Source organism: Canis lupus, chromosome 19, assembly GCF_003254725.2.
Source record: "Canis lupus dingo isolate Sandy chromosome 19, ASM325472v2, whole genome shotgun sequence".
Lineage (NCBI taxonomy): Eukaryota > Metazoa > Chordata > Mammalia > Carnivora > Canidae > Canis > Canis lupus.
Window position 1 is genome coordinate 388,121 of NC_064261.1, and position 26,295 is coordinate 414,415.

The following is a 26,295-nucleotide window of genomic DNA, read 5'->3' on the forward strand; positions in this document are numbered from 1 at the left end:
TCGCGGACCCCCGGAGCGCGGTGTCGGCCCCGAGGCTCTGCCCGCGCGCGCCGGGGGGGGGGGGGGCGGCACCCGGTCCGCAGCCCCGCGCTGCCCTGTCGTGGAAACGCTCTTTCCCGTTTGTTTCTGGAAAACCAAGGCCCAGGACAATCCTCACAAGGTAACAGAATCAGGGAAAGTCTGAAAGCGTCGGCGGGGAGCTGCCGGGCCGCTTGTGGCCCGCGCAGCCTTCGCCTCCCGGCGGCCCCGGGACCCGACCGCGACCGCGACCCCCCGACCCGAACGCGAGGGCCCGCCGAGCGCCCGCGGCCGCGACGCTGTGCCCGAGGGAAGCACGCGGGAGGCGGAGAGCGCCCGGGTCGCGGGGTCCCGGAGGCGCTGGGGACGCCGCGCGGGCCTGGGGGACAGCCTGGGCCAGGGCAGACGGAACCAGCGACCGGCGGGACTTGCTCTTCTTGAAATTTCAGGGCTCGGAACACCAGTGATTGTCACTCTTACAGCAGCTGATAAGCCAGGCCAGTTCTTTCCAAGTGCGTGAACGCAGATTTCCACTTCTCCCGTAGGAAGCGTGTATGCACTGAGTCGAAAGCATTTGTAATTAACATGAGATTAGTTCACCCTTGGCTTAAGAAGAGTTATCACTATCTCCACTGATAAAGTCTTTTCAACGGAAGATTGTAATAGGCTTTATACTGCTTCACTTTTGTAAGTTCCAATAATCTTTTCTTTATTTCAAATAAAGGATTCGATTATCTCATTTCCATGAGACAGGAGAATACTTGAAGAAATCTTTAAGTATTTTCCCTTTCAACTGTGCTGTTTTGGAATTGCATTTCTATTGTTTAATTATTTATTTTATTTATGCATGAGAGAGAGAGAGGCAGAGACCCAGGCAGAGGGAGAAGCAGGCTCCACGCAGGGAGCCCGACGTGGGACTCGATTCCGGGACCCCCGGGGTCACGCCCTGAGCGGAAGGCAAGGGCTCAGCCGTGAGCCACCCAGGCGCCCCTAGATTCGTATTTATGGAGATCAAATAAGGGGCGAGGAGAGGTTGAAGATAGATACATCTTCATGTATTTACTTTAGAAAGGAAATCTGCATTATTTTAACGTATACCGTTTTAGATTATCTGTTAAATCACATTTTATATTCATAAATTAAAGCATATCCCGGAAAAAGTTATCCCAACTAAGAATCTTGAATTTCATTCAAAAACAAATACTTATGGAATATCCTATGTCCAAGTCCCAGAGGACCTGGGATCCAATAGGGAGAAAAGTCAGACCTCTTCTAGAATCCCTCTCTCCTGGAGAAACACATTTTACAGGTAATTAGCCCTGTAACTTCTACAGTACAGTCATGTGTGGTGTGAAATGGTATGTAAGAAAAATAGAGTCTTATTTGGGCATATAACTGGAGGATCTACCCCTGGGAAGAGAATGGATGGGTTGGGATAGACTTCCCTGAAGAAAAGACTTCAAAAGGAGATCCTCAGGTTGAGTGCAGTTAGCCTGGCAAAGTAGCAGAGAACATTCCAGACAGGAGCTACTAGGCACACAAGTCCTCAATCTAGAAGGACCTGAATGAAGGCAGCAGTGTGAGGCAAGTGAGAGGGACGTTGCACTGGGTGAGGTTACAGACAAGGGACAGCTTGCACAGATGCTTGCAGATTAGAGTTTAAATGTTTTCTTGCAGCAAATGATCATATCGTTTCCTGTGGTTCAAATCACCTCAAACAATCGCTGCTATGGACTTTGTCGTTTACCTCCAGCATCCTCCTTTAACCACATGTCTTCCAACTTGATCTCTGAAGATCTTCTATGTAATCTTCTTAATAGCTTTCTAGCCTATTAACGCTTTGCTTTCTCGTGATCCATCAGAGCTCTCCTTTCTCCACTTCCCCCTTGTCCAGTTTAAATTCCATGGTCCGTATTTTTAATGACGTGGTCCCAACTCACAAAACCCAATTCTGGATGAGCCCAACTCTACTTTCCTCTGCATCCATACAACCGAGTGGAGGGAATCACCCAACAGGGTAAGCGGCATCACCATAAATTCATGTTCCAAGACCTCAAATAGATCCTCAACTATCTGTAGGGGCAAGTCTTAGTTTTCTGGACCCTAAAGCTTATACAGTTTGCAGAGTCCTTTTAAAGAAAAAGAATATACAATTACAAATATAAAATTAGGATGAATATGTATTCAGAATGAAGAAATAAAAGACAGACATATTTACTGGAGCCGTGGAGATACAGGCGCCTTTCTTTTGAAATCTTCATGGTGATTTACCAGAGCCCTTACACATACATGCCACCTGAGTGCATCCTGGCTTCCCCTCCCACAAGGACTCTCCACCTCTCCCAGCAGTTCCTACTCCCATGGGAGACCTGTGCTAAAGCTTCATTAGCTTTATGGATGTCCCTGCTACCTGGTAGTTCCACTTCCTTTATCTGGACAGTGCACTAGCCTACTCCCTGCAATAACTTGTCTTTTTTTTAAAAAAATAATAGGGCACCCCGGGTGGCCCCAGGCCTGATCCTGGAGACCAGGGATCGAGTCCCATGTCGGGCTCCCGGGATGGAGCCTTCTCTCTCTGCCTGTGTCTCTGCCTCTATCTTTGTGAATAAATAAATAAAATCTTAAAAAAATAATAATAGCTTTATTGATATATAATTCACATACCATAAAATTCACATTTTTAAAGTGCACAATTCAGTGATTTATAGTATACTTAAGAAATTCTTGAGTCTCACCACTAATTTCAGAATATTTCATTGCCCCCAAAAGAAGCCCCATTTGCAAAGAAATTCCCATTAGCAGTCCCTCTCCATTCCCCCCTCCACCCTTGCCCCTGACAACCTCTTAATCTTTCTACTTGCATCTTTTGGACATCCCATATAAATGGAATTATACAATAAGTGGCCTTTTGTGACTGCTTGCATTTCATTATTAAGCATGTTTTCAAGGTTTATCCACGTTGTAGCATATATCAGTACTTCCTTCCTATTGTTAAATAGCATTCCATTGTATAGATATTGCACATTTTCCTTATCCATTTATCAGTTGGACATTTAGATTGTTTCTACCCTTTGGCTATTATAAATAGTGCTTGTAGTAACTGTTAAACTTTTTCAGACTTCTCTAATTCCGACTCCCCCACCATCTTTATCAACTGAAGGTCTTTTTTACAGCATCACTGGAATGCCAGAGTGGTCACACGTAAACTCCTTCAACCTGTAGCCATCAAATATGCAAACCTACAAATTATCTTCACTTCTCCTACTCTCCCTTCTTCCTATGGTATATAGAAAACATCACTTTCTTCCTACAAGAGGCCAATCCCTCAACTTATGCTTTGGATTTCATCCCAGTACATCTTCTCAAGAACCTCACCCTACAAATGATCTCTTCTTTATCTAAATACTCTCCATGTAGTCCTTTCCATTGCCCTTTGTGGATGTATGCATTCCCATAAAACTTTATTTACAAAAGCAAATGGTGAGCCAGATTTGGCAAAAGGGCCATAGTTTACCAAATTTTGCTTTATGCCATCATGATCTATTTGGGTGCACGTTAAAACACACACACACACACACACACACACACACTACACTACACTTTAAAATGGAAGTGAACCATTAGTATACTATAATACCTTTTAATAGCTATTGTGAGGGGAATCTTATATGAAATTGCTGATAACATACAATTGCAGATTATTTAATTCTTCCCTAATGTTAGCGCTATTCCTCTGAGTAAACTGCCATATAATTAAAATGAAAATTGGCTGCATTGTAATTGACAAAAGGATTAAGGCAAGAGATTATAGTTCTCTTCAGTTTTAATTGAAAACCAAGTTAAATTATCCATCATGGCTTTTGTTTTTTTTTTTTTTTAAAGATTATATTGATTTATTTGAGAGAGAGCGTGAGAACACAAGTGGGCAGGGGCAGAGGGAGAGGGAAGTAGACTCTGCTGATCAGGGAGCCGGGCATGGGTTTCAACATGGGGCTGGATCTGGGGCTTGATCCTAGGACTCCAGGAGCATGAGCTGAGCCGAAAGCAGATGCTTAACTGACTGAGCTACCTGGGCACCCCTATCCATCATGTCTTAAACATTCATCTTTTCTGTTAAAACAAAATGGTGTGGAAAACGCTGCACTTTTCATATTTCTTTTCAGGTACCAGCTCTTCTCTCTTCTCTCACAGCCAGATCGCTCTTGAGTGCTGCTGTATTTTCTGTCTCTAGTTCATCCTCCATCATTCTTCAACCTGCCTTCATTCTAGCGACCATCTCACTTTCTCTCTTGTACTTGCCAAGGTCACCAGTCACCCCCACATCACTAAATCAGACCAGAATTTTTATTTTTTTTTTTTTATTTTTTTTTTTTTAAAGATTTTATTTTTTTAATTTTTATTTATTTATAATAGAGAGAGAGAGAGAGGGGCAGAGACACAGGCAGAGGGAGAAGCAGGCTCCATGCACCGGGAGCCCGACGTGGGATTCGATCCCGGGTCTCCAGGATCACGCCCTGGGCCAAAGGCAGGCGCCAAACCGCTGCGCCACCCAGGGATCCCCAGACCAGAATTTTTAATCTTCCTATTTATTGATCTCTCCTTCCTAAAACTCAGTACCCTGTTCTCTGTGACACTGCAGCATTGGACCTCCCTGTCTCCTTGCTCCTTCTCGGATCTCTTTGCAGGCTCTTCTTCTGCTAGCCCTTGGCGTTCTAAAGTCCAGCCCCCTCTCTTCGCATTCTGTGCTTTCTCCTGTGTGGCGGTCTCTGTGCTTTATCTGCACATAAACACTTCACAAATTTCCGTTCCAGCTTAGTTCTCTCTTCTGATAGACCCTCCTATAAATCTAACTGCCTTCTTTATATGCTGCTTGGCTCAATTACATCAACAAAATCAAAATCCTGGTCTCCAGATCGCACCAAATCTAGTCCTCTTCTGCTTCCTTTATTTTCTCTTGGAGTCATTCTTTATATCTCCTCTCATCTTCCATCACCAGCCCCTACCAAACGGAGATGCGCTGGCCTATGGAATCATTTCCCCACTCATCCACTTCTGGACTACCACTCTTTTTGAAGTTATTTCATCTTTCACTTGGATTTTTGGTTATATTCTTAAAGCATACACCTTCTATTTCCCCTGATAAGTAGATTCTCCACTTTTCAGCCAGAGTAATCTTTATAAAACACAAATATGATCAGTTCAGTAGCTGCCCGTTGATCACAGGATAAAGGTGTAAATCCTTAGTGCGGTGGGTCTACAGATGCTCATGGCCTCAGCCTGTACCATCTCTACCTCCTTCTGTGCTAAACTCCCCACCTCGCCCCCCTCCCACCAACTTGCACTTCCTGCCTCCTACTACAAGGCCTGCATTCTTGCTGTTCTCGTGTTGGGCATGCTGCCCCCCTCTCCCCCCGCCCTGGGACTTTCATTTCGTTTTTCCATCCTCACCCACCCTTCAGATCTCAGGCCACCCATTTCGCCCACAGGAAAACTTTTCCTCCTACCTTGGTAGAATTATACTCCCTTTTCTACCCTCTTACCATGCTGTTTATTGTTCTCTCCTTCAGAATACGTGTCACAGTTGTCATTTTACATCTGTCTCTGAGGTTATTTTATTGATATTTACTTCTCTTACTAGGTAATGGACTCTAAGGAGGGTAAGGACCGTGTTTAGTTTGTTTATTCAGTTTATTTACACTCCTACCACCTAACTGGATACCTGACACATAATAGGTACTGAACTCATACTTATTGAGTGAGCTAATGAATGAAGGAAGCTTTGATCAGGGGGCTGAGTGAGCCAGGGTTTTCTTACTACTGACGTGGTAACGAGATGGTGCTGGCATCAAGGTGCAGTGCTGTGGTCTGAGCGTTTATGTGCCCTCAAAATTCATATATCAAAATCCTAGCACCCGAGGTGATGGTATTAGGAGGTAGGGCTTTGGGGAGGTGATTAGGTCATAAGAGCAGAGCCCTCGGATCCCTGGGTGGCGCAGCGGTTTGGCGCCTGCCTTTGGCCCAGGGCGCGATCCTGGAGACCTGGGATCAAATCCCACGTCCGGTTCCCGGTGCATGGAGCCTGCTTCTCCCTCTGCCTATGTCTCTGCCTCTCTCTCTCTCTGTGACTATCATAAATTTAAAAAAAAAAAAAGAGCAGAGCCCTCATAATGGAATTAATAATTTTATTAAAAAGCCAGAAAAATCTCCCTTACCCCTTTCCACCATGTGAGGACACAGCAAGAAGGCACCATCTATGAACCAGAAATAGGGTTCTTTCTAGACACTGAATCTGCTGATGCTTAGATATTGGACTCCCCAGCCTCCAGGAGGACTACGAGAAATAAATTTCTGTTATTTATAAGCCACGCAGTTGGTTTGTTGTTGTTGTTGTTGTTGTTGTTGTTGTTATAGCAGTCCAAAAGAACTACAACAGGTGGAAATTGTCTCCTGAGTAAACAGACTCCAAAAAGTGACAAACCATACTATGGATCATTACCTAAAGGTGGGATTTTTTTTCTCACTTTTTTAAAGTTTTCCCACTTATGTATATATGATCTTTTCTCTATAACAAAAATGCATCACTTTCATAATAGGAAAAAGAAGGCATGTAATATTTTTTAGTTAACAAAAACTTAAACCTAAACTTTAAAAATTGAGATTTTCATACATCTATGCATTTCTAAGGAAGTTGTGTTTAAATAATCCTGGAATGAAAATATCCTTGGAATAAGATTTACACAGTTATAATTAGAAAATGTTTTTTTGACCAAGGAATAAAATATTGTTTTTAGAGTATTTCAATTTTAATTATTAGGGGCCATGAAAAATTTAAACAGTTTATGATAACACTGCCTGCATTGCATAATTTTATTTCTAACCTAATACTTCAAAATGAAGGTTATTAACTAGGCTAAAAGAAAGTAGTCATTTTGTAGAATGTAAACCAAAATGCCTTTGAGATTGTAACATAAAAAACATTTATATAATGGTATTAGAGTAATTTAATATAATAATTACCTTTTCACTCTTCTTGAGTTCAAACTGTATTTTAGATGAGCAACAATATTCTACAAAGTCAAAGTTATATATACTTAAGAAAACTGTTTTCTTTTATTTTTTCTTCTTTTTTTTACTTTAAGTAGACTCCATGCCCAGTGAGTGGAGCTCAAACTCACAACCCTAAGATCAAGAGTCACATGCTCTACCAACTGAGCCAGCCAGGTGCCCCAACTCAGTTTTCTTTTAAACTGAAAATTATGAAATGACTGCTTCAGACCTGTTCCATTTATTAGACTGAGATAAAAACTATAGGTACAGAGAACCAAGAAACAGACCAATACATATTTAGTCATTAAATTGAGGACAAAGTTGACAGTACAGTACAGTGGGGAAATGATAGACTTTTCAGTAAGTTGTCCTGGGTCAGTTGGACATTCCTATGGAAAAAAAAGAAGTCTTGTCTCCTATCTTACAACATACACAAAAATCCATGCCAGACGATTTGTAGATTTAAAAATTAAAGTGGAAAGGGGCACCTAGGTCTCTCAATCGGCTAAGGGTTAAGCATCTGACTTGGTTTCAGCTAAGGTCATGATCTCAGAGTCCTGGGGGTTGAGCCTCCTGTTGGGCTCCAGGTTCAGGGTGGAGCCTGATTGAGATTCTCTTTCTCTCTGCCCCTCCCACTCATGCTCATGCGCTTGCTCTCTCTCTCTCTCTCTCTCTCTCTCTCAAATAAATAAATCTTTAAAAAAATTTTAGTGAAGAAACTAGAATGTCTCTAAATGAAAACATTCAAAACTATCTCTTTGATTTTGGAAAAGGTCAATAGAAACAGAAAGCACCAGTCCTAAAATTAAAAAAAAGTAATATATTGGGCAACATTAAAATTAAGAATATCTCTTCATCAAAATCATGTTTAAGGGAATACAAAAACAAGCCACAGAAGAGAAGAAGATATTTGATTACTTTTATTTGCCATGGGGCTTGTAACCAGGATATATGAAATACCAGAATCAGTAAGAAGATGATAGACAATTCAAAATTCAGCTTCCAAGATTGAGTAAAGGAGACTAGATTTACCTACCCTACTGAAACAGCCTCTTAACAAAAGAACAAAATATATGATACAACAATTTTCATGACATTAAGCCTCAGCATTGAAGGAGAGTAATATCTGGAGGCAGGAAGCCAACAAGGTGGACATCACAATTGCCCTAACTTACTGCCCACAAGAGACTTTCTAGGTCACAGCACAGGGCGCTTGCACTCTCTCTGAGTTGAGAAGAGGGATCTGGGAATTTGGGAAGGCTAACAAAGTAGGAACTTGCAGAATGGAGTACTAGATGGGAGAGAGCTACAGAGAGAGACCGTCCTGGAGATTCCCCACCCAGTGGTCCCCTCAGGTCTTCGGCTGAACACTGATCAGCAGGTACAGGTGAAGAAACTACTCGACACTAGAGAAAGAACCACTGAAAAAAGATTACAGGGAAAAATCACCAGGGAATTGCACAGGGTAGAAATAGTTCCTATTCTCCCAGCCAGAGTGAAAGCCTCCATAACTCACAGGGCTCTGTAGACTACTTTGGAGGAGTTTTGTCTCAATAGTGGGGCAAAGGGGCTTCTGGGTGGCTCAGTCAGTTAAGCCTCCAGCTCTTGATTTTGGCTCAGGTTATGATCTCCGGGTCATGAGATCAAACCCCACATCGGGCTCCGTGCTTAGCTTGGAGTCTGCTTGAGATTCTCTCTCCCACTCCCTCTGCCCCTGCCTCTACTTGCATTCTCTCTCTAAATAAATAAAATCTTAAAAAAGACATTATGGGGCAAAACTAGGTCTAGATTAAATGCTGCTGTGATCTTACCTAAGAAAACTTAATAGCAAGACTGTAGGATCAAACTGTTTACAAGTACCTTAACTATGTCCCAAATAAAAGCTCAATATATTTATAGGTAAACAAAAATATCCAACACCCAACAAGATATAATTTGCGGTATTTGACATCCGATCAGAAATTATTAATAAGCAGGTAAGTATGACCCAAAACAAGGAGAAAAATCAACTGAAGCTAACCCAGAAATGACACAGATGATAAAATAATTAACAAAATTAGAAGCTATTACAACTATTATAACTATATCCTATAAGTTCAAGAAGCTAGAGAGATGACATCATAAGTAGAGACATGGAAGGTATCACAAAGATGTAAATAAATCTTCTGGAGATGAAAAATACAATGACATGAAAAATTAACAGTAGATTAGACATTACAGAAGATTAGTGAAACACATAGCGGGATGAAACACAGAAAAAAATTGAAAATAAACAGAGCATCAATAAAAATGTGATCCCTTGTACTAGTCAATGAACATGTATTTGGAGTCTCCAAAAGAAGGGGGAGGCATAGAAAAATATCTGAACAGATAATGGCCAAAAATTACCCAAATTTGTTGCAACTGCAAACCCATAAAGACTCAACATTGGTGCGAGAAATTAAAGACCTAAGTAAGGGATCCCTGGGTGGTGCAGCGGTTTGGCGCCTGCCTTTGGCCCAGGGCGCGATCCTGGAGACCCAGGATTGAATCCCACGTCAGGCTCCCAGTGCATGGAGCCTGCTTATGTCTCTGCCTCTCTCTCTCTCTCTCCCTGTGTGACTATCATAAATAAATAAAAATTAAAAAAAAATAAAGACCTAAGTAAAATATACCGAGTTTATGAATCACAAGATGATATTATTAAGTTGTCCGGTTTTATCCAGCTTATTTTATAAATTCAACACAATATTTCGGCAAGGTTTTTGTTTGTTCGTTTGTTTGCAAAATTGATAAGCTAATTCTAAAATTCATTTGGAAATGCAAAGGACCTAGAATAGCTAAAACAACTTTGAGAAAGGAGGAAGTTAGAGAATTTATACTACCTGATTTCCAGACTTGTACAAGGCCTCAATAATAAAGTCAGTGTATATTTGCATCAGCATAGACAGATAGATTCATGGAACAGAATATAGTCCAGAAATAGACGTACATATATAGTCAATTGATTTTTGACAAAGGTGCACAGGCAACTCAAAGAAGAAAGGATTGTCTTGTTAATAATCGATGCTGAAGCAATTGGATATCAAAATGCAAAAAAACACCCAATAAAAACAAAAAACACAACCAACTTTGATATTTAAGCTTCAGGACATGCACAAATGTACTCATGATAGATTATGGACTTAAATGTAAAGCCTAATAACAATAAAATCTCTGAAAGAAAATATAGGGGAAAATCTGTGTGATGCTGAGTTAGGGAAAGATCTCTGAGATATGATGCCCAAAGTATGACCCACAAAAGAGAAAAATGATAAATTGGACTTTACAAAATTTTAAATTTCGGCTTTTTGAAAGATACTGCTGAGAAAATGAAAAGAAAAGCCACAAGCTGAGAGAAGTTATTTGCAAACCACATATTTGATAAAGAAATTGTATCCAGATACTATAAATAACTGTTAGAACTCAATAATAATAAAACAAACAACCTAATAAAAAACATGAGCAGAAGAGGAGTGCCTGGGTGGCACAGCTGGCTAAGCGTCCAACTTGTGGTTTTGGCTCAGGTCATGATCTCAGGGTCCTGGGTTGGAGCCCCACGTGGGGCTCTGCGCTCAGAAGAATCTACTTCCGATTCTCTCTTTCTCTCTGCCCCTCCCTCTGCTCGCTCACATTCTCTCTTTCTCTCTCTCTCTGTAAAAGAAATACATATTTTTTTTTAAAAATGAGATTTTTACAGAACTTAACCAAAACAGGCACATAGATAACAAGCACATCAAAAGATGACCTTTAGGGAAATGCAAATTCCTATCAATTGGGATATCACTATACATCTATTAGAATGTCTAAAATTAAAAAGATTGATCACATCAAATGTTAGTGAGAGACCGAGCAACTGAAACTCTCATACTGCTTGTGAGAGTGTAAAATGGAAGAAATTCTGGTGGTTTACATTAAATATGCATGTACCATAGGATCCAGATATATCTATCCAAGATAAATGAAAACATATGTTAATTCAAGGTCTTGTGCAAAAATGTTCTACTAGCTTTATTTTAAATAGCCCCAAACTGGAAACAACTCAAATGCCAAATAAGAGGTTTTATCAACCAAGTGTGGTATATCCATACGATGGGATACTACTCAGAAATAAAACGGAATGAACTAGGAATGATCCATGTAATGATAGGATAAATCTTAAAATAATTATGCTGCGTGAAAGAACCTCGTAGAAATAAAGACACCCTGCATGATTCAATTTATAGAAATTCTAGAGAATGCAAATAATGACAGAAAGTGAATCCATGGTTAATTGGGATTGGGAGGGATGGATATGTTCACTAGCTTGATTGTGGTGTACAAATGTATCAAATTGTGCATTTTAAATACATGCGCTTTACTGCATATCAATTATACCTCCGTAAAGCTGCTTAAAAAAACAAAACAACAACAACAACAACAAAGTAGGCAACTCAGTAAGAACAAAGGGCCAAACACTTACACGTGGGCAAAGCTAACCTATAGAAGTCAGGAGGATGGTTACCTTTGCTAAGCACTGGGCAGGGGAGAAATTTCTTCAGGCAGCGTGGTAGTGTTGATTTCTTGATCAGGTGGTTGGTTACAGGAGTGTTTCCTTTCAGGAATTCATCAAGCTGAATGTAATTGGTGTTCAGTATTTACGCTATACTTTAATTTTTAAAAAAGCTTACTTATTATAAAAAACAACTATATATACATCTGTGATCATGGTGTGAAATTTTTTTTAGATTTCTAATTTATTTATTCATGAGAGACACAGAGAGAGAGAGAGGCAGAGACACAGGCAGAGGGAGAAGCAGGCTCCATGCAGGGAGCCCGACACGGGACTTGATCCCGGGACCCCGGGGTCACGCCCGGGGCCAAAGGCAGACACCCAACTGCTGAGCACTCTGGTGCCCCCATGGCGTGGAAATCTGCGATAGGCTGAAGGTCTATTTCAGGGTAAAGGCTCTGTCCCTCTTATTCTGGGAGATGAACTCCTCTTACTGTGCTTTTCCAGGTGGTAAAAAATTTCCTCAGAAGTTTCTCAGAAAGCTGCTTATTATTTTTATAAGTGAGGGATGTGCCTATTTTAGCTTCAAAGAAATCAGCAACCTCTTCCAGACAGGAAATTGCTGGGGAAATGAAATTAGATTGTTGAGAATGCTAATGCTGTTGATTCCAGAGGGGTGGTGCCTTGGCACGCCAGCCGGTTTGCCTCTTCAGCTCATGTGCTTCTCTGGGACCCACCAGGGTGGCTTCCTGGGTCATGGTTCCACTCTCTAATGCTGTTGCCTTTGGTGACAGCTGAGGGGACCCTTTGACATATGGGGAAACAACTGATAAGCTGTGCCAAGCCAATCAGATTCACTCTTGAAGGCTTTGGATTTGAGACAGAGACTCTAATTAGTTAGAGGTGGGCCCTGGAGCTGGGAGGTCCTGCAGCTCTCTGGTAAGGAAGGCTATGTCCTCTGGGGAAAGAGAGGGAAGAACTCCAGAAGAACCAGAAAAAGGCAGAGACAATCCGGGTTGCAGCCTCTCAAGGGACCACCCTGGAGTTCTTGCCCTTGGGATCCATGAGAGTCTATGAGCAAAAGTAAAACTTCCCTTTTTGTTTGATATAACCTGGGTGGTTTCTCTTCCTCATAACCAAATGCTTTCTGTCTGAGAAGTTTGGCAAGTAATGAATTTAAGTAAGTAAAAATCTGGGTTATGGTGAAAGAAGAGAAGAGTCCTATCATGTAGAAACTTAAGATTTGAAAGTAAACTTTCAATTTTCCAGGCCAAACTTCTCTCTCATTTCAGGAATTCTTTCTGTGAGAGAGTTGCTTTGTCTTTGATGACCACTTCAGGTCTTTTCTCCCTCCACACTTCCTTCTTTTCCTTCAACACATGTCTACTGACTGTCCACGATTAGCTGGGCACTTCCTGGGTACTTATTATTGAACAAATCAAAAAAATATTTTTTAAATTAAAAAAAAATCTGGGGCCCGCCGCCCTGGGCCATTCCTTGCAAAAAAAAAAAAAAAAAAATCTGCTGCCTTCTTGGAGCTTACACTCATATGAAGAGAATTAGATGATAAGCAAGAACATATAGGAACAGACACAGCATGTTAGAAGGTGATAAGCTATATGAGAAAAAGGAAGTGAGTACGAGAACGGGGGTGGAGAGTAAGAGTAATGAGAGGGTGGAGGGAATGCAGTTTAAAGCAGGGTGCACCTTACTGAGAGCAGGCCATTTGCAGAGACTTAAGGAGGCGATGACATCTAAGGAGCAAAAGAACCAGAATAAGCTGGAGGGACAGTTGCAGGAGATGAGGATGAGGTGGGAGACAGAAGAGGGGCCGGGTCATATGGAACCTTGTAGGCAAATGCAGGAACTGTGGCTCTTGCTCTGAGTGAGCCCAAGATCCATCGTGGGGTTCTGAGCAGAGAGACATCCTCTGACTTGTTTTAACACAACTGGCTTTTGTTTTGAAAATAGGTTATAGGAAGGCAAGGATAGATTAAGGGACATGGTAATTATTCCTAAGACAATCAGTACTGCCGAGTAAAAATCTGTATTCTTGCCAATTCCATCCATTATTCTAAACCCTGTCTGAAGCATTTGAAATCAATTATTTTTCTTTTTTAAAAAATGCTTTAGGGATCCCTGGGTGGCGCAGCGGTTTGGCGCCTGCCTTTGGCCCAGGGCGCGATCCTGGAGACCCGGGATCGAATCCCACATCAGGCTCCCGGTGCATGGAGCCTGCTTCTCCCTCTGCCTATGTCTCTGCCTCTCTCTCTCTCTGTGACTATCATAAATAAATTAAAAATTGAAAAAAAAATGCTTTATCTGATTATAAAACTAAACATATGCATTCTTGGTAGGATAGTTGGGAAACACACAAAAAAGTAAAACTGCACATTATACTCTCCCCAAAGAGAACCACATCTTCATTTTTATACCATTTTAATCTTTTTTGTATATTTTTATTGGAGTTCGATTTGTCAACATATAGTATGACACCCAGTGCTCATCCCACCAAGTGCCCCCCTCAGTGCCTGTCACCCAGTCACCCCCACCCCCACTCACCTTCCTTTCCACCACCCCTTGTTCATTTCTGAGAGTTAGGAGTCTCTCATGTTCTGTCTCCCTCTCTGATATTTCCCACTCATTTTCTCTCCTTTCCCCTTTATTCCCTTTCACTATTTTTTATATTCACTCTTTTATATTCCCCAAATGAATGAGACCATATAATGTGTGTCCTTCTCTGATTGACTGACTTCACTCAGCATAATCCCCTCCAGGTCCATCCACGGGGAAGCACGTGGTGGGTATTTGTCCTTTCTGATGGCTGAGTAGTATTCCATTGTATTCATAGACCACAGTTTCTCTATCCATCATCTGTCGATGGACACCGAGGCTCCTTCCACAGTTTAGCTATTGTGGACATTGCTGCTAGAAACATCGGGGTGCAGGTGTCCCGGCGTTTCACTGCATCTGTATCTTTGGGGTAAATCCCCAGCAGTGCAATTGCTGGGTCATAGGGCAGCTCTATTTTCAATGTTTTGAGGAACCTCCACACAGTTTCCCAGAGTGGCTGCACTGGTTCACATTCCCACCAACAGCGCAAGAGGGTTCCCCTTTCTCCACATCCTCTCCAACATCTGTTGTTTCCTACTTTGTTAATTTTCCCCATTCTCACTGGGGTGAGGTGGGATCTCATTGTGGTTCTGATTTGTATTTCCCTGATGTCAAGTGATGCAGAGCATTTTCTCATGTGCTTGTTGGCCATGTCTAGGTCTTCCTTGGTGAGATTTCTGTTCATGTCTTTTGCCCATTTCAGGATTGGATTGTCTGTTTCTTTGCTGTTGAGTTTCATAAGTTCTTTATAGATCTTGGAAACTAGCCCTTTATCTGATACGTCATTTGCAAATATCTTCTCCCATTCTGTAGGTTGTCTTTTAGTTTTGTTGACCGTTTCCTTTGCTGTGCAGAAGCTTCTTATCTTGATGAAGTCCCAATAGTTCATTTTTGCTTTTGTTTCTCTTGCCTTCATGGATGGATCTTGCAAGAAGTTGCTGTGGCCAAGGTCAAAAAGGGTGTTGCCTGGGGATCCCTGGGTGGCACAGCGCTTTGGCGCCTGCCTTTGGCCCAGGGCGCGATCCTGGAGACCCGGGATCGAATCCCACGTCGGGCTCCCGGTGCATGGAGCCTGCTTCTCCCTCTGCCTATGTCTCTGCCTCTCTCTCTCTCTCTCTGTGTGACTATCATAAATAAATAAAAATTTAAAAAAAAAGGTGTTGCCTGTGTTCTCCTCTAGGACTTTGATGGGTTCCTGTCTCACATTTAGATCTTTCATCTTTCATTTTGAGTGTATCTTTGTGTCTGGTGTAAGAGAATGGTCCAGTTTCATTCTTCTGCACGTGGATGTCTAACTTTCCCAGCACCTCTTATTGAAGAGACTGTCCCTTTTCCACTGGATAGTCTTAGCATTTTAATCTTCTTACTCACATACATTTACGTATTTTACTCTTCTCCTCCAACAGTTCTTCAGCTGTTTGAAGGCAGATATTCATACTTTTTCCCCTCAGTATTTCACTATCTGGACCAGGGTTTCTTATTTGGGGATTCACAGATTCATTCCAAGGTTCTAGGAACTTCCTGCAAACATAAATGAAATTGCGGGTATTTTTATGTAGAGGAAAATATATGTTTCTTCAACTTTTCAAAGGGGCATGTGACACCAAAGAAAGTTAAAAAACTGATACAAAATATTTTGGGTACTTGCCTCCTACAGATTGATTCATTAATCATCCCCGTCTCAATTCACGAGAGTGAGTTTCTAGCAGCATGTTTGTCCAATGGACACGATCCACTTGGCCACATTGACGGCTAGGGGTAAGCACTTGACCCATGCTATGCCAAACAGAATCCCTTCTATTAGGAACTTGGGGCTGGGATGATGAGAAAGCCAGTTTAGGGCAAGTAGACTAGGAATTGGAGAAGCCGTCTCACACAGACAAAGACTAAGAGAGCAACAGGGAGGAGCAGAGAGCCAGTGCTGCCAGCCTTCCCGGTGACATTCCATTTCCTGGCTCCAGCCCTTCCCAAAGCTCAGCCACGTTCCTACCTTGGATCCTATGAGGCGCTCCTGTTTCTAGGGGCGATATTCAAAATATTTAAAGCTGGTTCTCTGTGGGCACCAATGAATCAGAGCAGATGCTACCAAGAAACGACTGGCTCTGCCAGCCCCTGCGTCTCACCAGGATGGTGGCCCTGTCATCCCGAGGATTCGTGACCCCATCTTTGCCTAAACCAGCTACGTTTTTTGCTGAATTTGCTGAAGAGTTTGAACTGATGTAGAGCCACTGCTCTGGCTGAGGTCGCCCAGTGATTCCCTACGCAGCGGAGAGCACATGCCTCTCTGTCCGTCTGCTTCCTCCGAGTTGTCTGGCTGCCAATGACCCTCTTGGAGAGCGGAGGTCATGGCTGAGTAGTCAGCTGTTGCTCGACTAGTTGGAGGTGAGACTACTGAGGTCATCGCCTTGCGTGATTTGGACACAGTCCTATTAGTGCCGCCTACAGGAGGATTAGCTTTCCGAGTGGCTAAGTCACATCGCACTGACCTTATGATCAACAAAAGCACCTCAGTCTCTTCACATAAAGTAGTCAAGCCATCTTTCCATCATCTGCAATTACGAGATGGTATTTGGAGCCCAAACTCAAGGCTATTAAATCTCATTCTGTTGCTTTTGAGCTAGCCTTCCGATCTCTCAAGAGCTTTTAAACATCTTCATCATATGAGCCATCTCTTCTAGTTTTGTGCCTTCACAGATCTGAAAACTTTCCTCTATGCACCCCAGCATGATTAGTCTCACCCAGTCTAGGAGCATACTCAGCCAGCATCTGGGGTGTTGAGGGGGCATCAGATGTTGCCCAATACCTACAAGGCTGGACTGTGGTCAGAAGGCTGAGCTGGCTACAGGTATGCTTGTGGGAGGCACTGAGCCGGGTTCTAGGAGGTGTCAGAAATCTGCAGCCAGGGCCAAAGCTGAATTGCAAACCAAACGGAATGACCACTATGGAGAACTGCAGATATAATTCCGGTGACCCAGGAGGGAAGGACGAGGAACCCAGTTGTACTGCTTGAGGCCTCAGCCCAGAACTGCTCTTGCACATGTGAATGAGTGATCTTTGCTGACTCCTTGGCTTCACTGACCTGGTCACCGGGAGCAGCCTCTCCCTCATCCCAGCCTTCCTCTAAGTTGTTTGATTAAAAGCACAGATCAGGAAAGCATGGAAGGCAAAGCCGCTAAGGACCTGGATACTGCTAGATCCATAAAACTACTAAAAGCTGAGGTCAGGAAGCATGAGAGAAAGGAGACACTGAATCCCAATAGGAGCAAGAGTCCAAGGTGCAAGTCCAAGTGCCCAAGGGAGACCCTAACAGAGTTTTGCTTCAGCGGTGGGGATTTGTGAGTGCTGGCTCTTCCACCTCGGACCTCCAACGTCCTCCTCTCACCCCCAACCCCCCGACCCCCAGTTTAAAAAGTATGCTTTCCTGAATCCAGTGTCCAACTGTTTTCATTATAAAACTTATTTTGTACAACTTATAATGGTTTAGTCACGTTTCACTGTAGATTCTCTTTCCTTTTCTATCTTTTTATGAAATGTTAATTCAACGATTTCCTCACTGATATATTTTTTTAATTTTTATTTATTTATGATAGTCACAGAGAGAGAGAGAGAGAGAGAGAGAGAGAGAGGCAGAGACATAGGCAGAGGGAGAAGCAGGCTCCATGCACCGGGAGCCCGATGTGGGATTCAATCCCAGGTCTCCAGGATCGCGCCCTGGGCCAAAGGCAGGCGCCAAACCGCTGCGCCACCCAGGGATCCCCCCTCACTGATATATTTATCTGGAAATAGTTACATCTTTAAATTCCTGGATAAGCGATTAATGGTTTTCAGATTGTTGGTCACACGACAAAAAGTTGAAACTGGCGATGAGCAAAGAGTAAAACAAAACCATCGTTATTATCTTGTCACAGTTGTGAGCTCTTTGGGGCCAAAAAACGGAAATTAACATGTTTAAAATGGGTACACTCCTAGTGACTTCCAAAAATGGTGTTGCCTTCTAGTCAAGGTTTTATTATCCTATTATTTCATACCTTAGGATTTTTCATGCAGTTACCACGTAACTGTATGCTATTTTTGCAGTGGAGTATAAAACTATTACAACCTGTTCGTACTTTCTCAGGATTTATTTTTAAAATTTTTCCTAAGGTCATGTAAATTTTAAAATTTTTCCTAAGGCCATTTAAACTTAAGAATTAATGCACTAGTGCTTTTCCAACAAAAATCCTTCTTTTCTTCCCCCTTTCTTTTATCTCTGCACTTAGATACCTAAATAAAAATCTTTAGTAGGTTGATGGAAACTCATGCATTACCAACAGGATAGAGAGAGATCACCAATAAAGGCACTTGGTCCACTTCCTCTGGTGTCTGTGAGAAAAGTAGGAACTCTGAGGCCTACTTGAAATGGCCAGCACTGCCAAACGCTCCGTGGCCTACGGTCCATAATAGGGGCACAGTCCTGATACGGTGAGACGCGTGGCCCCACACATTCACCAGTCTCTGTTCCAGGAGCAGCTGGTGGGTTCTCCGTGCTCACATAGACTTCTCTCTTCACCGTGGGATGAGATCGTCTTTTTCCTGGGTTCCCACGTTCATTGTGTAGTTGCCTAGACTTCAGGGCATTACTGAGTTGGCTTAGTAATATATTTCTCTTGGATACTCTAATTAGAGAACTGGAATTTCCTTCCAGGGAACACGGTTTATTCAGTTATTCATTGGCCTTTCTGGTAAAAGATGCCACTATGTGAGGAGATGCCAAAAGGAAATTTCACGAAATCTCAGCCATCAAGAAGCTGACAGTTCAGTAGAGTTAATTTCCAGGTTGCCTAAATTCTAGAGGGTGTAAATAGTGCCAGGATGTTGGGAAATGATCTGTTTGTCCTTGAATCATTTGTCCATGAGAGATCCACTGTTCTAGTTGTTTCTGCATGCAGATTTCCACTGAGATATCCTTCCTTCCAAAAGAGTCTGTGTGGCATTTTCAGATCCTACAAATCTCTCAGATACCCCCGTGTTGTGCCCGATGGGCCCAGGAGTTATTCTGCTTCCTTCTCGGCCACCTGAGGTGAGATGTTTGTGACGCTCATGTCCTTATCTGCTCAGACACAACTTAAAGACAGATTTCTGGAGTCTTCTTGTCTCCCTGGAGCTCCGTGCAGTGAGCATCCTGCAGATGCCTGTTGCTTCCGGTTCCCACACCTCTCAGAGGACTTGCTTCATTCCCAGGCTTCTGCCCTGAAGCAGGTGGAGAAACCCTCTGGGATCCACTGGTGTCTCTCGCTTAGCGCCTCTCCATCCTTACTCTTCTCTCCACCTGGTCTGCGGGACCTGGTTTGTTCCTCTCTTCTTCTCTTTGCTCTAATTTGTAAAATCATTCTGGAAATTTACTCTTCTGGGTCACAAAACTCAGAGATTTATTTTCTCCTGCTTCCTTTCCTGTGGCCAGACCTCAGGTCTGACTATGTGCTTAAGTGGGTCAGGGAAAGGAAAGAATCGGGGAAATCCAGGGAGAAAATAGTGGTTAATATTTGAAAAACACAAGGGTAAAACACAAAGACCATGAACACTAGATACAAAATTACTAGTCCAGACTTTTAGTGCTGTTAGAAGTGTTCAGAGGAGGGAGAAATAGTGCTAGTTAGCTGCAGAGGCAGAGTGGGTTCCCTGGAAGAGGTTGAACCCGAGCGGGGCTTTGAGGGGTGATCACATTGGGGCAGCTGGGAGGCCAGAATCTTGCATTCCAGTGGAGAGAACTCTATCTATCCTTAGGGCCCAGACGCCAGAGGGGAAGAGGGAGCATTGATGAGGAAGGTGGGATGATTCCGGACCGTCTTGGATCCCAGGCAAGGAGGTCAGTTTTACCAAATGGAACAGTATTTCCTAAAATGGATTAGGTTAATGAGATGAATAAACAAATAAGTACCTCTATGGTCCAATTCATGAATTCTTACAAATGTTTCTTACGTACCTAGGATATGCGGGCCTTTGTAGTGGGCGTGAGGACTACGCTGTAAGCGGGGATTAGTTCCTATGCTAGTGAGGGAGGTGGATACTGAACGAGGCATTTCCAGGGCTGAAGGCCACGCTAGGAGAGGTACGGGGTGTGCAGCCAGAAACAGGGCCTGGCCCCCAGTTCGGGGAGTGCCCTGGTTGGGGGGAGGGGAATTTTCAGTCGGACTTGATGAGTGAGTTGGAGTTCGCCAGGCAAGGAGGTGGAAGAGTGTGCCCTTGGAAGAAGGTGAACCACACATGCAAAGGTGGGGGAGGGGGAGGGCGGGGGGCAGAAGGGTTAGAGTAGCTGAGGAGCTAAAGGATCTCCACATGACTGGAGTGTCGTGGACAAACCCTGGCTTGTCCAGGGTTTCAGGCCAGAGAAAAGATTGGATCAGTTTAGGGATTTTAGATCTTGTCTTAGGAGTTTGCATGGTGGATGATTTGTTTGTTTTAGGATCACACTGGCTACAGTGTGGAGGGTGGATTAGAGGGGCAAGACGGGAAGCAGGTAGATCCCACTAGGTGGCTGCTACAGAAAGTCAATAGCGACTTAAGTCAGGGTGGTGGCAAGTGAAGATGTAGGAGGACAAGAAAAATGCCGGGGTGGGAGGTGTGGAGTGGGGGATGGCGTGACTGACCGTATCTCGTCCGGTGATGGGCTGGGAGGTGGCTGCTCTGAGGGCCCTAACCGGCACGCTCAGCGGAGGCCTGACACGAGCAGGGGCGTTGTTGGCCAGGGCCCAGGCAGAGTTTTGAGCCCGGCCTGTGGGCCATGCGTAGTAGTTCCCTAAAGCTGCCATAACTACATTCACAAAGCACATTGCTTAGAACAACACAAATGTATTGTGTTCCAGTTATGGAGCCTGGAAGTCTAGAATTCAGGTGTCCGCAGGACTAGTCTACCTCTGAAGACGCTGGAGAAGAATCTCTCCCGGCTTCCGGAAGCTTCAGGCGTCCCGTGTCTTACGGATGGCTCTCCTCTCCTGTGTCTCTTGTCTTCGTGGGCCTTTTCTGCAAGTCTATCCCTGTGCCAAAATTCCCCTTTTCAGAAAGACATCAGTCCTATGGGATAAAATCCACCTTTATGACTTCATCTTAACTTGACTATATCTGCAGAAACCCTATATCCAAATAAGGTCACATTCTAAGGTTCTGGAGGGACACATCTTTCTTAGGGGATGCAATTCAACTCATATTCAAGATGAGATCCAGATTATAGAGACAGACGTAGGAGCAAAGATAGAGGGAACCAGGAGGTTAAAAGGCCAGGAATTCTTGGGAAAAAATTAGGAGGGCCTGGACTCGCATAAGCCATGACTCTGGGAGTTCAAGCCAAGTGTTTCTAATTCTCTAAGGGTTAGGGAGGCTTTCCTATGAGATCTGGGCTGCAGACGAACAGGAAGAGGGAAGGACACTGCCTCCCGGAAGGGAACACCCTCTTTGATGGAGCTGTAATGATCCCCACACCGTGGGGTGGACTCACGGTCTGCAGGAAGCCCATCTTACAATGCAATTTCCAAGTATTTTTAATATTGATATTAAGGTGCCTTTTCAGCTGCCACCAGGAAACATTCACCTAAAATATAATCTTGCAACAGGTTACAGCGACATCATTAGAATACAGAGTGGGGAAGTGGGAGGTAGCTGATGTTGTACTCAAACAAATAGAAGGGAATCTTGACAAAAGAGAGTTGGAAAATAGTTGTCTTTCCCTTACTGCTAATGTAGAAGGTGGTGACTGTAGATCGACACTTTCAGGGAATCACTCCCAGGGGTGGTGTATTGAGCCACCTAGTGTCCCTCCTGAGCGACCCCAGTACACTCCGATGAGCTGCTGGTCTCTTGCCACCTGGCTCAGTTCCGGTCACTTCCCAGAACGATTCTGACTTGAGGCAGGAGTCCTTTCAATAGCCCCAGGTTCCCCCAAAGCAGCGAAGGATCACTGTTTAGTTGACTCGCAGGTTTATCCCAAACATAGCGTCCAAGCACTGGGTCCGTGCTGCAAATCTCTACTGACTATGGAGTTTCCGGATTTGTAGCTTGCTCATCTGTGGGGTTCTCACCCTAATTATGGGGTAGTTGCCTTCAGATTTTTTAATTTACATTCACACGCACACACACACACACACACACATACGTGCACACACACACCCTCCCCTGCTTCCTTGTGCATAAGCCAATTTGGAAGAACCACGCATCTGGCTCCTTTGGTTAAGTGGCTCCCTTGGGCTTGGGTCAGGATCTCAGGGTCCTGAGACTGAGTCTTGCATCAGGCTCTCTGCTCAGGGGCGAGTCTGCGATTCCCTCCCACTCTGTGGTCTCACTCTCTCTGAAGTAAATAAATAAAATCTTTTTTAAAAAAGAAAAGAAAGAACCGTGCATCTACTTTGGCTTTCATTTTAAATTCCCACCCAAGTCATCTGTTTAATCCTGCAGTCCCGGAGTAAGTTCTGGGATTGAGCTATGCCTTCTTCCAAGTTCCCACATGCCTATGGCCTTGTGCCCAGATCTTAGGACATTTAACCTAGATTCCCTGTTGCCATGCAGCCCATCTATTGTGATCCCTGTTCATTCCTCCTGGACCCTTCCTTGAGCTGAGAACGGAGAATGTTGCCTTACAGTTGGTCTCTCGTCATCTTGCTTTGGCGAGGTGCTCTAAAGCAGGGATCTGTAAAACATTTTCCGTAAAGGACTACTTTGCAGGCCGTGTGACCCGCTCACCAATAGTCAGCTGCACTGTTGCAGCCCAGGAGCAGCCAGAGACAAGGCGCAAACCAACGGGTATGATCGTGTCCCTGAACATCTTTTGCTACAGAACAGGCCACAGGCTGCATTTGGCCCAGCAGCCGCACTTCCCTGCCCCCCCCCTCCCCCCGGTCTAGACCATAACTTGTGCCTTCATTGCTTCATTTCTTACTCGCCCGCCTTGACCTCTCCCACCTTCACTCCCCACCCTTATGTTGCTGAGAGTGCACCCCACCGCTTCCTATCAAGCCCACCGAAGGGCGAGAGACCCCCCTGGCTATACAAGTCCATCTGCCTGAGGCACAGGCCTATCTCGGTGTCTGTAGGGGCTTCTCAGAGGAAGCAGAGATTAGGGTCCCAGGTGGTTAACGCTCTGATCAGATGCCAGCTTGGCCATTTCTGCTGTTCCTGCCCTAGGATCTAGGATCCTGCCTTGGCTTTCTGACATAATCCGGGTCGCTGTTGCCATTAGTCGCTTCGGCCGACACCATTCCTTCCTCAGTCCTCGAGTAAGGCTCCGTCTTTGTCCAGCTGTGGCAGCCGTGTGCTCAGGGAGAGCATGTCCGTCCCAAGTGCAGGGAAGGAATTCTTTTTTTTTTTTTTTTTTAATTTATTTTTTATTGGTGTTCAATTTACTAACATACTGAATAATCCCCAGTGCCCGTCACCCATTCACTCCCACCCCCCGCCCTCCTCCCCTTCTACCACCCCTAGTTCGCATCCCAGAGTTAGCAGTCTTTACGTTCTGTCTCCCTTTCTGATATTTCCCACACATTTCTTCTCCCTTCCCTTCTATTCCCTTTCACTATTATTTATATTCCCCACATGAATGAGAACATATAATGTTTGTCCTTCTCCGACTGACTTACTTCACTCAGCATAATACCCTCCAGTTCCATCCACGTTGAAGCAAATGGTGGGTATTTGTCATTTCTAATAGCTGAGTAATATTCCATTGTATACATAAACCACATCTTCTTTATCCATTCATCTTTCCATGGACACCGAGGCTCCTTCCACAGTTTGGCTATCGTGGCCATTGCTGCTAGAAACATCGGGGTGCAGGTGTCCTAGCGTTTCATTGCATCTGAATCTTTGGGGTAAATCCCCAACAGTGCAATTGCTGGGTCGTAGGGCAGGTCTATTTTTAACTGTTTGAGGAACCTCCACACAGTTTTCCAGAGTGGCTGCACCAGTTCACATTCCCACCAACAGTGTAAGAGGGTTCCCTTTTCTCCACATCCTCTCCAACATTTGTTGTTTCCTGCCTTGTTAATTTGCCCCATTCTCACTGGTGTGAGGTGGTATCTCATTGTGGTTTTGATTTGTATCTCCCTGATGGCAAGTGATGCAGAGCATTTTCTCATATGCATGTTGGCCATGTCTATGTCTTCCTCTGTGAGATTTCTGTTCATGTCTTTTGCCCATTTCATGATTGGATTGTTTGTTTCTTTGGTGTTGAGTTTAATAAGTTCTTTATAGATCTTGGAAACTAGCCCTTTATCTGATATGTCATTTGCAAATATCTTCTCCCATTCTGTAGGTTGTCTTTGAGTTTTGTTGACTGTATCCTTTGCTGTGCAAAAGCTTCTTATCTTGATGAAGTCCCAATAGTTCATTTTTGCTTTTGTTTTATTTGCCTTCGTGGATGTATCTTGCAAAAAGTTACTATGGCCGAGTTCAAAAAGGGTGTTGCCTGTGTTCTTCTCTAGGATTTTGATGGAATCTTGTCTTACATTTAGATCTTTCATCCATTTTGAGTTTATCTTTGTGTCTGGTGAAAGAGAGGGGTCTAGTTTCATTCTTCTGCATGTGGATGTCCAATTTTCCCAGCACCATTTATTGAAGAGACTGTCTTTCTTCCAAAGGGAAGGAATTCTTGTCTGGAATTCCCATTTGAATATATCTCAGGCCCAGTTCTGTACAATAGCATTTGGGGGAGAGTCTCCTTGGGGCTTCTAGGAATTTTTCTCCATGAGGAGAAACCCATGTCCTTCTCTCCCTACTCTTAAATATGATTGTAGGAGAACAATAGTCTCGTAGCGGTTGTGCCCACCTTGGGACGTGGGACTTTGACCAGTTCTTTAATGTTCAAAAAAGAGGGGCAGCCTGGTGGGCTCAGCGGTTGAGCGCTTGCCTTTGGCCCGGGTCGTGATCCTGGAGTCCCGGGATCGAGTCCCGTGTCCAGCTCCCTGCAGGGAGCCTGCTTCTCCCTCTTCTGTGTCTCTGCCTCTCTCTATGTGTGTCTGTCATGAATAAATTAAAAAATAATAATGTTCAAAAAAGAGAAAAGTGGAGTCTCTTCGATTATGGGGTGCTGCCCACACTCTCGGAGGAGTAGAGTATATGCTCCATATTAACCTTTAAAAAATCTGAAATATTCCAAATTCTGAAACACATTGGCCTCAAGAGTTTTAAATAATGGGCCCTGCATCCCTGCTATAATTTGTATCCTGCATGGGGCAATGCAGTCCCATTTCTAGGGTGAGTAGCAGCCTCACACTCCAGGAGTGCCTGTTTCCCATATGCCAGCAAAGTGGCAGCCTTTCTGTGTCCAGCATCTCCCCACAGTCTCCACCGCACTGAATTCAAATCTATAAAAATAAATAAATAAATTACTGGCTACCAGCAGTGAGAATTCAGGGGTAGCTTCTCCCTCAGAATCTATTTGTTTTTCTGAAGAAAACCCCACATAAGGGGACACCTTGCTGGAAGCCTTCTTCAAGGCACAGCAGTGGGAATGCAGCAAAGCAGTGCGGGGCTAGAGGTCAGTTCGCTCTCCTGGCCTGGCGTGCAAATCACACTGAGTGATAACATGTGACTTCTCACTCTCACTGAAGCTTCTCATTTCAACACATCTCTCCCATTTTACCATAAAAATCACTGTATCTTCTTGGCTGATGAAACTCTGTTTTAATAAGGCCTATGGCCTTCAGGTGGCCCACACCAAACCTCTAAGAGCAGTAAATTGCATCTTGGAAATGCAGGCTTTTTGGAAATGTGTCTGCATCAGGACTCTGGGGGATTTAAATGCAGAGGGATTTGCAAGGTTTGCATTTTTCATTCATTAAGACTGTGCTGCTGCCAAACTTCCCTTCCTGTTAGTCACACGGGAGGAGGGCTCAACCCAGCGGGCTGGTCATAAATTACTGCGCGGCTCAAGACACCCAGATGTGGGACCGAGGGGGCCGTAGATCTCGGCACAGGTTTTGTGAATAGTTTCTGAGAAATCCAAATGTATTGAAAAATCACATGTTTACAAGGGAATGAAAGCCGCAGACTATCTTCAAACTCAGCAGGCCAAGAATTCAGCTTGTCCTTTATCTAAGCCAGTGAGAAACCCAGGGTTAGAGGACTGTAAGTAGTCTATTTTC

General features: G+C 43.9%; 1 long non-coding RNA gene across 1 annotated transcript in view; it reads left to right on the forward strand.

The window, feature by feature from the left end:
• The first annotated feature begins 52 nt into the window (after positions 1-52).
• LOC112669326 (uncharacterized) overlaps positions 53-26,295 on the forward strand; it is a 41,113-nt gene continuing 14,870 nt past the window's right edge. The window contains exon 1 of the long non-coding RNA XR_003142173.3: positions 53-160. This is a non-coding gene — a long non-coding RNA (uncharacterized LOC112669326). The remainder of the gene's footprint in view (positions 161-26,295) is intronic.